A 4,668-nucleotide genomic window follows, 5' to 3' on the forward strand; every position below is an offset into this window, starting at 1 on the left:
AAAACAACAGTCAAAATACGATATAAAGATACTCTTATCTGGTATATTTTCCCTACTGATTTATCTATTCCTTCCTATGACTATCATCTAATAGTTTGATAGTTAATTTGGTTGTTTACGTTAGAAAATAGAGAGCCAGTAGTTTCCCGAAACACGCCTTCCTCCATTGGTGACGTCATCAGAACTGACTTCGCTAGAGTAAGAATCGTTGTCTACCAAAAGCTGCACCGGTCTGGTAGCTGTTGGTGTCCTGGTTGAGATCTTAACAAAGGTGACATTGTTTTTATTTTCATAGACATATTTAGCTTGTTTCGTATAATTTCTACTTGACTTTGAACTTTATACTTCATTTCCTTGTCTCGTATAATTTGCACATGCCTTGAACGTTATATACCTCATTTACTTATTTTGTATATAATAGATTTTCTCTACTTGTGCTATGTTTTACATAACTTCATTTTAGCTTTTTCCCGGTTCTTACAAACTGGAGATGAGTTTTTACCCAATCAGCGGGTGGAATATGATTTTGCCTAGAGTATTGACAGTGTGTCTTTGAGAATTGTGGGAATCTTGATCGAAGAGACTTTCTCCATAAAAGAGAAACTACGTATTAATTCTCTTGCTGCAACGTCTGGTGTACTTCAGTGACCTGTTGATGGAAAGCTCTCTTGGCAGTGATTTTTGTAAATTTTATTTATTTCTTGTGAAGTTAGGATTAAAGTATAGTTTTTATTAAACTTATGATAATCCTTATTAATTCTACGTAGTTCATTACTATAAAGTTATATATTTTAGAATACTTTTGATGATCTAATATGACTAATTTCCAGTTAAAATTATTTATGAAGTATAGTTCTTAAGAAACTTTCGTAGACTAATAATTTAGCTAAATCATTAAAATATGCAATTTTGATTGAAACTGGCAAATCCGTGTTAAAGATATTCTAGATCGATAACTTCTACGTTCATACTTTTAATCTTTGTTCAAATACCGAAATATTCTAACTAACAAGGACTCTTGTTAATATCAATTAACATATAGATTTTAGTATTTTATTTTATTTATAGCCATTTTAGGTCATTCAATATATTTTTTAAAGATTTATACTTTTGATGTCTTACCTTGGGTTAGCAACTAAAATAACAGGACCTGTTAATATAAAGAGCGTGTAGTCCGGTAGTCCATAATCTACTATTACTGTACTATATTTCCTTGTTTTTGGATTTTCCTGATACTAAATCCTTTTTCCAGGAGCTTCCAGGAATTCCAATTCCTCTTTAATTCTCTACCACAAATCTTATTCAGCAAAAACTTAAGATTAATGTTACAAGAAACTAAAGATACATCTTTATGGAAGAATTCTCAAGATGTACTGGAAGTCCTCAATCAAGAAATACGTTCAACCCAACTATACATTAAAGTTAAGTAAATCTTTATTGACTATTTTGAAATTTACTTTTTAGCCAACAACCCTCCTCCCCGCCAGGGGCGGTGCCCTTGACGGGGTGGGGGGTGGCTCCCCAATGGCTTGCATAGTTGGTCTCTTGCAGACCAACTATGCAGGTTTCTGGGGAGTCAGGCAATCTACTAATGCAGTTCTTTGTCTTTCAGGTGAGGAAGTCCTTCGAGACTCTGAATTTCCAGTGAAGGTAAAAAAAATAAGACTTTCTGTTTGTTTCGAATTTAAACCTTAGTAAATTTCTCTGTTTATAGAATTTTGAGTTTTGGTTTCCATTTTCATAATTTGGGTCTTGTTTTAGTTTGGTAGTTGAAGTAAAATTATCTGAGTATTTATGTTTTGAACAATTATTTATTTTCTTATTCTTTTTTATTGCTACATAATTCTATTAATTCTTAAACATGAGTAAGCCGGTGGAATTATAGCTGTTGCCAATTTTGAATATTGTATCCTGGTAATAAAACTTAAAAATATTAAACTAGATAGTTTTTAATGTTAGCTATGAGGTTGGGTTACCTAATCTTTTATTTAGTTTTTAGTAATTTTAATATCTAGCTTTTTATATACTTGGTCAAATTGATATAAATTTCGGTAATAGGTTTTATAAGTTTTTAAAGAAATTACCTTATAAAAAATACTCTCAAATTAGTATTTCTTTAATAGAAAATTTAGTTTAACATAATTAGGCTTTATTTACAACCTAGTTAAAGATAATACTTTCGTTTTAATGTTTCGAATGTTGGAAATTCAAATAGTGCAGAGATTCTAATACTTTGGCCTAATTTTGGACGTAACTTGTTAAATTTACGTCGAAACATTTTCATAAATTTCAGTGTTCTGAACTTCTCTTATCACTTTTATGATAGTGGATGATAATCTCTCAATATTGGTCTTAATATTTAAGGCATAATATTAATTATAATACTGACTAAATGGGTTTTTAGACTTTTATTGTACTTTTTTTACACTTTTACAGTAATATACTTTTTTCTTAGGCAATCTAAAGTTAGTTTTTTTAAACTTAATTCATATGTAAATTATGTTTTTATATTCTGTAACTTTTAACCACTTGTTTAGGAATCCTGTTTATAGTTACAACTTCACATAGAAATTTTAAGCATGCCTGTAATTCGCATATAGTCTTGGTAGCCTTTGTTCTGTTTTTTTTTTTTTTTTCAATTTCCTAGGCGAATTCTGTTATGTTTGAGTAGTTTCATAATTCATAATTCATAAAAGGAGTTATGGTTTATTGAAATAATCATTCGCCAATTCTGCTCTTTTAATAATTATAATTTTTTTGCAGGCAACTGTCGCAGTCCCATTGTATGACTACCAGTAACTTGTATCTACTGAAGTGAGAGAATTGAACACCTGTGAAGTGGTCATGAGAAATGTCATTGACATTTCAAAGATTTCGAAATTTTACTTCTAAAGTGTTAAAAGGATAAAACTTGGTATTCTTAGCAGTGGTAATATTTATCTTATTAAAGAGGATGAGATAATATGAGGTTATGGTATTTGTCCTTAAAATTTTGTATTATAGTCTTAAGTAGTTGTTAGCTGTGTTAATTGCGAATCATGAACTAGAATTTGAAATTAGAATTATAATACATTAGTTTTCTGGGTTCTTATTTATATGCATATTAGGAATTAGAACTTAATATACTGTTTTTTTGTTTAGCATTTTAAGCATAAGGTATATATAAAGAAATCATTATTCTAAAGTTGTTTATAATCATTAGACTTTCAAGTGGATGAGTTTGTACTTAGGTTTAAATAATTCAGCTTCATATGTTTACAGTGTGACCTATCTTTTTTTTATGAGAAATATATCCATATACTCTTGTTGATGGCATATACTAACATTGTAAGGTGTTCTTTAAATTTTTCTTGTGGTTTTAGTATTGTCAAAACTAGTCTCTTTAGTAGAGCTGTTAGCTCTTAATGTGGGTTAATGGTCAAAGCGTTCCAAAAATTTTTTTAAAATAAAATCTATAACTATAACATCTCCAGAAATTTGTTTAACATGAGTAACTTTAAATTTTTTATAGAATTGGGTTTATATTGTTCTGTGGTAGTAAGTAGTGGACTAGACATAATTTATATACTATAGCAACAAGATTTTTTAATGATCTTGAATACCAGACTATGTTTTTGAACATAGTGTTACGTGAGGGGAGAAAGGGTTAGGCCTTATTGTTGTGAGTGGAAGTCTCATTTTCTGTAATAGCCCTATGTAATTTGGAGTAAGATTTTGACTAAGCATATCAGAATAGTGGGTTATAGCATAAGCACAGTAAGTAAGTAACTTTCGCCTTCGACGGGTAGCAAAGCATACCAACCATAAAGAGAGACTACATGATTAGGCAGCAGAGTTTTGCCGCTCGTTTAGACTTTCCGTTTTTTTTCTCGCACCAAATATGGAAGTTACTTTGGGGAGCTATAATAAAGGACATTAATAGAATTAGAATGTAACTTATTATTCCAGATCTTAGTTACTCCTATTCTAATGATTGTTCTCTTGAGTAGTTATAGAAAACATTCTAAGAGTACTCTTGTAGACTTGTGGAAAGAATTTTTAAAAAGCTCGGAATCTAGAAATTTAATATCCTGTGGTAAAAGAAAACTTTATTTTAAAATTCAGTAGTGACTTTAGTTTATCAAATCTGAACAAATTATTTAAGTTTTATCTTTGGATTTTTTTCATCTGTTTTAGAGAGGAAAAAATATATTTTTGGTTGATTAGCAAACATAAGCATTATATTGTGGTATTTTTATCCAACATAACTGACTATTAGGTGGGTTAGGTAGACGAGGAATCTTTCTATCATATGGCTCGCCAAATTCAATAAACCCATCTAATTCAAGATGGATCCTCTGATTTATTAGGTTTTAACTGAATAGAACACTCTTCCCGTGGAAAGAAACTGTTACTTAAAGTGTTACTAGAAAAAGTAATCGTTATGTTAACTTATACTTAATCTATGGAAGACCCTCGTTGTATATCTATATCACAAATTAATCATGAAGCTAATTTTGCAAAATAGCTTCACTTTTAAGGCAAAGGAAAAAAATTTTAATAATAATTAGCATTGTTCGTAACCAACCAGTTCTTCTACGGGATTTCACTAATTCAAACAATTCATTAAACGGGAATTTGCTCATTTAACCAATTTGTTAAACGAACCACCCATTTACAGAAATGTCT

General features: G+C 30.0%; 1 long non-coding RNA gene across 2 annotated transcripts; it reads left to right on the forward strand.

Annotated features, from left to right (window-relative positions):
• Positions 1-217: 217 nt before the first annotated feature.
• LOC137626558 (uncharacterized) lies at positions 218-4,053 on the forward strand. Of its 2 annotated transcripts, XR_011041045.1 has the most exons (4): positions 218-271; positions 1,253-1,421; positions 1,613-1,650; positions 2,764-4,053. It is a non-coding gene; the product is annotated as an uncharacterized lncRNA (long non-coding RNA). The 2 variants fall into 2 exon arrangements; XR_011041046.1 differs by lacking the exon at positions 1,613-1,650.
• The last annotated feature ends 615 nt before the right edge of the window (positions 4,054-4,668 follow it).

Source organism: Palaemon carinicauda, chromosome 34 (genome assembly GCF_036898095.1).
Source record: "Palaemon carinicauda isolate YSFRI2023 chromosome 34, ASM3689809v2, whole genome shotgun sequence".
NCBI classification, from domain to species: Eukaryota; Metazoa; Arthropoda; class Malacostraca; order Decapoda; family Palaemonidae; genus Palaemon; species Palaemon carinicauda.